This window comes from Entelurus aequoreus, linkage group LG09, assembly GCF_033978785.1.
Source record: "Entelurus aequoreus isolate RoL-2023_Sb linkage group LG09, RoL_Eaeq_v1.1, whole genome shotgun sequence".
NCBI classification, from domain to species: domain Eukaryota; kingdom Metazoa; phylum Chordata; class Actinopteri; order Syngnathiformes; family Syngnathidae; genus Entelurus; species Entelurus aequoreus.
Window position 1 is genome coordinate 38,266,815 of NC_084739.1, and position 10,224 is coordinate 38,277,038.

The following is a 10,224-nucleotide window of genomic DNA, read 5'->3' on the forward strand; positions in this document are numbered from 1 at the left end:
GTTTCAAAAAGTAAAATGTATGACTTCTTAAAACGCTGCTGTGTACACAGACGTAGAGAGAAGTACAGAGCGCCAATAAACCTTAAAGGCACTGCCTTTGCGTGCCGACCCAGTCACATAATATCTACGACTTCACACACACAAGTGAATGCAGGCATACTTGGTCAACAGCCATACAGGTCACACTGAGGGTGGCCGTATAAACAACTTTAACACTGTTACAAGTATGCACCACACTGTGAACCCACACCAAACAAGAATGACAGACACATTTCGAGAGAAGATCCGCACCGTAACACAACATAAACACAACAGCACAAATACCCAGAACCCCTTGCAGCACTAACTCTTCCGGGACGCTACAATATACACCCCCGCTACCCCCCACCCTCACCCACCTCAAACCCCCCACCCCCCCAACCCCGCCCACCTCAACCTCCTCATGCTCTCTCAGGGAGAGCATGTCCCAAATTCCAAGCTGCTGTTTTGAGGCATGTTAAAAAAAATAATGCACTTTGTGACTTCAATAATAAATATGGCAGTGCCATGTTGGCATTTTTTTCCATAACTTGAGTTGATTTATTTTTGAAAACCATTGTTTAATGCATCCAGCGGGGCATCACAACAAAATTAGGCATAATAATGTGTTAATTCCACGACTGTATATATCGGTATCGGTTGATATCGGAATCGGTAATTAAGAGTTGGACAATATCGGAATATCGGATATCGGCAAAAAAGCCATTATCGGACATCTCAATATATAACCATTATATTTAATTTTTGATTGATTGAGACTTTTATTAGTAGGTTGCACAGTGAAGTACATATTCCGTACAATTGACCACTAAATGGTAACACCCGAATAAGTTTTTCAACTTGTTTAAGTCGGGGTCCACTTAAATTGATTCGTGATACAGATATATACTATCATATATACTATCATCATAATACAGTCATCACACAAGATAATCACATTAAATTATTTACATTATTTACAATCAGGGGTGTGGAGGGGGGGGGGGACAAGTTGTGGACACTGTAACATTACACACAATTTGAACGGTATCACTGTGTTTTATAGTAAAGTAAAACACTGTACTTGAATCAAGTGATTATTTGGCGCACCACTAGATGGAGCTTGCGTACCACTAATGGTACGCGTACCAAAGTTTAAGATTCACTTTCATAGATAGAGCATAGGTGTCAAACGCAGGACTTAGGGGTCGGATCTGGCCTGCTACATCAATAAAGTACCTTAACTTTTCTTAAATACATATTTGTTCTTTCCATTTTGACAGAAACAAATATATGTACTCCATGAAATTGCATATCTTTTCAACTTTAATATTATCCAATATTGCAACAAATATAACCCTGCGATGAGGTGGCGACTTGTCCAGGGTGAACCCCGCCTTCCGCCCGAATGCAGCAGGGTTAGGCTCCAGCACCCCCTACGACCCCGAGAGGGACAAGCGGTAGAAAATGGATGGATGGATGGATTGCTATGGCTAAGATACGTTAGAATCGTCTGTTTTAATCATTTGCAGTGCGTTTTACTCGTTTTGTGTTCCCACCTCATAGAGCAGTGGTTCTCAAACTTCTTTCACAAAGTACCACCTCAGATAAAAACTTGGCTCTCCAAGTACCAACATAATGACCAACAGTAAAATACAGTAGCACAGTAGGCCTACGTATTCAATAAAAACAAGGCAAATGTTTTATTTAACCCGTATATTTAATAGATTAGGACGCTGAGATTCACTTTCATGGATAGAGCATACGTGTCAAAGGTAGGGTCCAGGGGCCAGATTTGGCCTGCCACATCAATAAAGTACTTTAAGTTTTCTTAAGTACATATTTGTTCTTTCCATTTTGACAGAAACAAATATATGTACGCCATGAAATTGCATATCTTTTCAACTTTAATGACTCCATGAAATTGCATATCTTTTCAACTTTAATATTATCCAATATTGCAACAAATATAACCCTGCGATGATGTGGCGACTTGTCCAGGGTGTACCCCACCTTCCGGCCATGTGCAGCTGGGATAGCGACCCCGTGAGGGACAAGCTGTGGAAAAAAAGATGGATGGATGGATATATTATCATACTATGCAGACAATGTTTTTGTTAAAATTAAAATAAATACTTAAATATCTGCTTGACTTTTGATCTTAAAGCAAGTTATCAATCAAATTGTACATTGTAAAAATGACAATAGATTTTACGGTAAAATTTAAGGTGTTTTTTACAGCATGTTACTGTAAATTGCAAAAATTCTACCACTGTTTTTTTTACAGGAAAATTATGTCAACTAAGTTGCAAATTTTTACCGTAAAATATAAGGTAGTTTTTCACGGTGTAATACTGTAAAAAGAAAAACAATAATATATTTTTTGACGGTTAAAAAAAACCGTGCCAACTCAGTTGCCACAGTTAAAAAAAAATTGTGGTACTGTTTTTCCATTAACAATAATATGTTGTAAACTTCATTGTAAATGTTACTGTAAAATTCTGGCAACTAAGCTGCAAGTTTTTTAAAGTAAATCGTGGTACTGTTTTTTTTCATATACAGTATATTTTACAGTAAAATTCTGGTGACTGGTTTGCCATTTTTTACCTTAAAATCTACAGATTTTTTTTTTACATTGTATGGAATATATCATTCAATCAATCAATGTTTATTTATATAGCCCTAAATCACAAGTGTCTCAAAGGGCTGTACAAGCCACTACGACATCCTCGGTACAGAGCCCACATACGGGCAAGGAAAACTCACCCCAGTGGGACGTCAATGTGAATGACTATGAGAAACCTTGGAGAGGACCGCATATGTGGGTAACCCCCCCCCCCCCCTCTTGGGGAGACCGAAAGCAATGGATGTCGAGTGGGTCTGACATAATATTGTGAAAGTCCAACACATCAGCGAAAGTCCAGTCCATAGTGGGGCCAGTAGGAACCATCCCGAGCGGAGACGGGTCAGCAGCGTAGAGATGTCCCCATCTGATGGACAGGCTAGCGGTCCACCCCGGGTTGGGAGCAGAGTAGAAAAGAAAAGAAAAGAAACGGCAGATCAACTGGTCTAAAAAGGGAGTCTATTTAAAGGCTAGAGTATACAAATGAGTTTTAAGATGAGACTTAAATACTTCTACTGAGGTAGCATCTCTAACTTTTACCGGGAGGGCATTCCATAGTATTGGAGCCCGAATAGAAAACACTCTATAGCCCGCAGACTTTTTTTGGGCTCTGGGAATCACTAATAAGCCGGAGTTCTTTGAACGCAGATTTCTTGCCTTGACATATGGTACAATACAATCGTCAAGATAGGCAGGAGCTTGACCGTGTAGTATTTTTTACGTAAGTAGTAAAACCTTAAAGTCGCATCTTAGGTGCACAGGAAGCCAGTGCAAGTGAGCCAGTATAGGCGTAATATGATCAAACTTTCTTGTTTTTGTCAAAAGTCTAGCAGCCGCATTTTGTACCATCTGTAATCTTTTAATGCTAGACATAGGGAGGCCCGAAAATAAAATGTTACAGTAATCGAGACGAGATGTAACGAACGCATGGATAATGATCTCAGCATCGCTTGTGGACAAAATGGGACGAATTTTAGCGATATTACGGAGATGAAAGAAGGCCGTTTTAGTAACACTCTTAATGTGCGACTCAAACGAGAGAGTTGGGTCGAAGATAATACCCAGATTCTTTACCGAGTTGCCTTGTTTAATTGTTTGGTTGTCAAATGTTAAGGTGGTATTATTAAGTAGATGTCGGTGTTGAGCAGGACCGATAATCAACATTTCCGTTTTCTTAGCGTTGAGTTGCAAAAAGTTAGCGGACATCCATTGTTTAATTTCATTAAGACACGCCTCCAGCTGACTACAATCCGGCGTGTTGGTCAGCTTTAGGGGCATGTAGAGTTGGGTGTCATCAGCATAACAGTGAAAGCTAACACCGTATTTGCGTATGATGTCACCTAGCGGCAGCATGTAAATACTAAAGAGTGCAGGGCCAAGAACCGAACCCTGGGGAACTCCGCACGTTACCTTAACATAGTCCGAGGTCACATTGTTATGGGAGACACACTGCATCCTGTCAGTAAGATAAGAGTTAAACCAAGGCAAGGCTAAGTCTGTCATCCCAATACGCGTTTTGATACGCTCTAATAAAATATTATGATCAACAGTATCGAAAGTGGCGCTAAGATCAAGAAGCAGCAACATAGATGAAGCATCAGAATCCATCGTTAGCAATAGATCATTAGTCATTTTTGCGAGGGCTGTCTCCGTAGAGTGATTTGACCTGAAACCGGACTGAAAAGGTTCACAGAGATTGTTAGACGCTAAGTGTTCATTTAGCTGCTGTGCTACAATTTTTTCGAGGATTTTCGAGATAAACGGACACCGGCCGGTAGTTTACCAGGAGATCAGGATCGAGGTTAGGTCTTTTGAGTAGAGGATGAATAACCGCTTTTTTGAATGCTAGGGGAACAGTGCCAGAGGAAAGTGATAAGTTTATAATATTTAACACTGATGGACCTAGTAATACAAAAAGCTCCTTGATAAGTTTCCCAGGAATTGGGTCAAGTAAACATGTTGTTTGTTTTGTCCCATTTACACATTTTGACAATTCCTCCAATGTTATTTCATCAAAGAGAGAGAAACTATTTTGGAGGGCGGTATCCGTCGTATATACAGTCGTATTTGTGTTAATAGAACCCAGTTGTAGCTGAGATGCATTGTCTTTAATCTCTTTTCTAATGACTTCAATTTTCTTATTAAAGAAATTCATAAAGTCATCTGCTGAGTGGGTGGAGCTACTGGGAGGAGTCCCTTGTTGGGTTAGCGATGCTACTGTACTAAACAGAAATTTAGGATCATTTTTGTTGAGGTGGATGAGATTTGAGTAATATTTAGCTTTAGCTGAGGTAAGCATGCGATTATAAGTTATTAAACTATCACACCATGCTTGATGGAAAACTTCAAGTTTAGTCGCACGCCATTTGCGTTCCAGCTTTCTACATGATAATTTCTGGGCTTTAGTTTCTTCTGTAAACCATGGGGTACGCCTTTTAGGGGCCCTTTTTAGCTTTAGCGGTGCTACAATATCAATGGTGTCGCGCAGGGCGTCATTAAAGTTGTTAGTGAGGTTATCAATAGAGCCCACATAATTTGGGAATGGTGCCATTACCGAAGGCAGTAGGTCAGTAAGAGTCGTCGTTGTGGCAGCATTAATGTTGCGGCTGCTATAGTAGTTATTATTATTATTATTAGTTTGTTGACAATGAGTCAGAACTTCGAATTTTATAAGGTAATGATCGGACATTACTTTAGTGTACGGGAGTATCGTAACTTTAGAGGTGGTGACACCCCTGACAAGCACTACATCTATCGTATTACCGTTGCGATGCGTGGGTTCATTTATTATTTGTGTAAGACCACAGCTATCAATTATAGTCTGGAGCGCCACGCATGGAGGGTCCGATGGGGTATTCATATGGATATTAAAGTCCCCCATTATGATTACATTGTCGGCGTGCGTCACTAGATCAGCAACAAACTCTGAGAATTCACTGATGAAGTCCGAATAGGGCCCAGGGGGGCGGTAGATAACAGCCAGGTGGAGAGGCAGCGGTGTGACAAACCTCAAAGTGAGCACCTCAAACGAGTTATATTTATTATTTAGGTTAGGTGTAAGATTATAGTTTTCATTGTATATTAGTGCGACACCACCTCCCCTTTTAAGAGGTCGGGCAACATGTGTATTGGTATAGTTAGGAGGAGATGCCTCATTTAGCGCAAAAAAATTGTCTGGTTTGAGCTAGGTCTCGGCGAGACCAACGACGTCAAGTTTGTTGTCTCTAATGACTTCATTAACTAATAACGTTTTGGAAGATAATGATCTTATGTTTAAAAAACCCATATTATAGGTAGTGGGCTGTTTTGAGGATTGTTTGTTGAAATTATCCGAAGTAGCAATATTAATAATGTTGCGTTTATTATGCGTATTGCACTTTAAATAGTTTCGACCATATCTAGGAATTGATACGACGGGGATATTCAGATTGTTTGCTTGATGTTGCGATAAACTGAACGCATCATAGTTAGCTACCTCAGTACAATGTATGTCTGCCTCTGACACGGTCACAAAAGAAAAAACATTATGTGAGTTGTGTTTTATTCTAAGAGAATTGCTATGTGTGCAGGGATTATCCAGCCTGACGCCGGCTAGTTCTAGTTTAAATGGCTTCTTACCCGGAGACTCCACGCTTCTTTGATTAGCTTTTCTCTTTGTTGTTAGCCCAGCTCGGATCCCCGCTTCTGCTTCCGCTCGCACCGCTTATGTCGTCTCCATTGGCGGTCACCGCTAGCACTTGACTCCGCTGCTACAAAGGCCGCTCGATGTAGCCCACAAAGTATTCCTATGCTAGCGAGGAGGTCCACCGTACATGCATCTTTCAGTCTATAACGACCCGATCCATCCACATCCAGAATTGTCTGTCGGTCGTATGTGATCACAGAGTGTTCACGCTTTGAGCCAGCCATGAAATTGACAGAAATGACGGGTGTTTTTTGCCAAATCGCTCTACACTCCCAAGAGCGTTAGCATAGCCGCAGCATACCCATGCGCCGCCATCTTGCCATCATATATGTATAATAATCTGATGCAAAGGCAAAATTATATATTATAGGCTGGCTGGTACAAGCAGCCCTCTGAGGGCAGCCATACCTTTGATGTGGACCTCGATGAATACGAGTTCGACACCCATGACATAGGGGAAAAGGTTAACACAACCTACACAAAGAAAGAAATCTCCGGTAAAATAATCTCAATAGTTTGTCCTGGTTTGTGATGTTAGAAGTGGCGCTCGTGCTATTTTAGTTGTAGAGTTATTCATGATTATTTTTAGCTCTCAAAGTTCACTATGTCCTCCATATACTCCAAGTTAAACCACTATAAAATACTACCTCAATTTACGAGCTTAATTGGTTGTCACCTTTTAACTCAAAACGCTTGTATCTCAAAAATCAACATCTCCCATTTAAAATAAAAAAACAACAACACAATTTTAAGAAGTGAAATGCCTTTTAAGAAGGAAAACAAACGTTTGGCTAACAAATATTATTTAAAAACAATACAATAGAATGTTAGGATCTTCAGCTCTCACTGGATCGGTTTGCAGCCGAGTGTGAAGTGACTGGGATGAGAATCAGCACCTCCAAATCAGAGTCCACGGTTTTCGCCCGGGAAAGGGTGGAGTGCCATCTCCGGGTTGGGGAGGAGATCTTGCCCCATGTGGAGGACTTCAAGTACCTCTGAGTCTTGTTCACGAGTGAGGGAAGGGTGGATCGTGATATCGACAGGCAGATTGGTGCGGTGTCTTCAGTAATGCGGACGCTGTATCGATCCGTTGTGGTGAAGAAGAAGCTGAGCCGTAAGGCAAAGCTCTCAATTTATTGGTCGATCTATGTTCCCATCCTCACCTGTGGTCATAAGCTTTGGTGTATGACCGAAAGGACAAGATCACGGGTACAAGCGGCTGAAATTAGTTTTCTCCGCCGGGTGGCGGGTCTCTCCCTTAGAGATAGGGTGAGAAGCTCTGTCATCCGGGAGGAGCTCAAAGTTAAGCCGCTGCTCCTCCACATCGAGAGGAGCCAGATAAGGTGGTTCGGGCATCTGGTCAGGATGCCACCCGAACGCCTCCCTAGGGAGGTGTTTAGGGCACGTCCGACCGGCAGGAGGCCACGGGGAAGACCCAGGACACGTTGGGAAGACTATGTCTCCCGGCTGGCTTGGGAATGCCTCGAGATCCCCTGGGAGGAGCTGGACGAAGTGACTGGGGAGAGGGAAGTCCGGGCTTCTCTGCTTAGGCTGCTGCCCCCGTGACCCGACCTCGGATAAGCGGAAGAAAATGGATGGATGGATGGACAAAATAATGTGCTTCAAACAACTAAAGTAGTTTAATGGTAATGTATAGCATTTACCTTACACTTCTATGGTGTCTTCTTCCAGCTGCTTCTCTGTCAAACACACCATCAGCAGCTTTCCCATATTTTCATGGATAAATGTTTGCCATTTATATATTATTTTAACATTCTTGGCTGACGTTAAGGTCATTCTGCTTCAGTATGTTGCAGACTAGCAGTGAAATGATCAGATTGTTTTACCAAGTTGGCGACACGCTCGGTCATATTGATTTTTTTTATTTTAATGAATATCATCCGCTAATTCTTCCCAGCACTGTGCCTCACTCTCATTTTCTTCCTTTCCATGGTTGAAAAACAAAGTTATGTCAATCTCTAGCTATGAGCTACTGCTAGTGAGAAAGACCAGATGTTTTGGTTGGATCTTATGGTGTTCACTGTGGCATTCAAAACCACTACACCAACTAATGGCACCAACTAATGCTTGTGACACCACTTTTTGCTTGCAACTTAAAGCATAACAATTAGCAGAGAGACAGCTCTTATCGCAAAACACTCAACTTGAGGCACTATTAAGTTGAAGTACCACTGTAGTCTGACGAGTTGATACTGCTTTGGGCTTGATTGTGCTGTTGAAAATGTTAATGATGCTGCGTCACTATGAGTTAATAAAGATTTAGTGTCCGACAGTGATGTCATCCACACCCCTCCCCACATGCTCTAATCATCTATTTAGTGTAATGTCTGTGCTGATTTGTGCAGTTAAAATTGGTTTGAGTGTTATTTTAGTTTTTCAGTTATAAACAAAAACTAAACTAATTATGGTCAATGCAAGTGCACTCAAACCCCCATTTGCTCAAATCACACTGCAAAAGAGAGCTGACAAAATATAAGATAAATAGACATAGACATTGGCATAAAATGCTAAAAACTAGTTAAATTATCTTTCAATGCAGCCAGTTAATTTTACTTGACAAGACATCAATAATTAAGATTTGTTTATCTAGAAATTAGCAGGACTTTTAAGATACAAATAAGTATTTTACTATGAAAATAGGCATTTTACAAATTAAGCATCCTCCGGATGTTGCAGAATCTTTAAACAAGACTTTTCTACGCGGGGAAAACGAAAATATCTTATATGAATAGTTATTTTCTCGTTTTTAACATTTGTAAACTAGAAAAGACAACATTTAAGTATTCATGCTAAAATTATTAGTATGATGCAAAGTCAATGACTAAAAATAAGTAACTAGCTCTTAAAGGGGAACTACCATTTTTTATAATGCATTCTAACTTGTAAATAAAAGTCAGCTGACAGCAGAGCCAATGGGAGGTGCTCTATTCCACCCATAAAACCCAACATATAACCATTCAAAAAGCGCCAACAATACGCCATTTACATTTTGTGACTTGAATAATAACCAAGTATTAGTGTTATTTTTATTATAAGCGCTAACACAAACAAGCTATTTATAGCGGTGCCATGATCTGGAGCTTGATCTCATGTTGACATGATCAATTGATCAGCTGCTTCCTCGTTTCCTTGCTTGTTAAACTTTATTGTATATCATAAATCATGCATCTCACCTAGATAGTAGAAGGATGAGGACATATTCTGACAACTTGGCACACTTTGACAGCCGATTTAGACCCCAAAATGGCAAGAACGACACAAACAGACGCTTGGTTGCACCCCCTTTTCTTTGCCAAGATTATGCGTCATTCTTAATATAAATCTATCAGTCAGCATCCTAATGACAGCAGACGCTGTACAGTAAGTGATGTTTTATTATGTTTGTTTGCTCTCATAAAGTCTTCAGTCAACATTAATCAATGTTTAAAAAAAAGGAACGTTGTGATGCATTTTTTAAATTAATGCGCCGCGTATGCCTAAAATGACGGGACGGCGTGGTGCAGTTGGGAGAGTGGCCGTGCCAGCAACCTGAGGGTTCCTGGTTCGATCCCCACCTTCTACCAACCTCGTCACGTCCGTTGTGTCCTTGAGCAAGACACTTCACCTGATGGGTCGTGGTTAGGGCCTTGCGTGGCAGCTCCTGCCATCAGTGTGTGTGAATGTGTGTGTGAATGGGTGAATGTGGAAATAGTGTCAAAGCGCTTTGAGTACCTTGAAGGTAGAAAAGCGCTATACAAGTATAACCCATTTACCATGATCAATATACGTAAATATTACATGTTATTATAAATATGCCTATTACTACATTCCATATATACTAACAGCATGTATATACAACCTTAATATAGGTGTTTGGATGTATTTTTAAGCGCTTTAT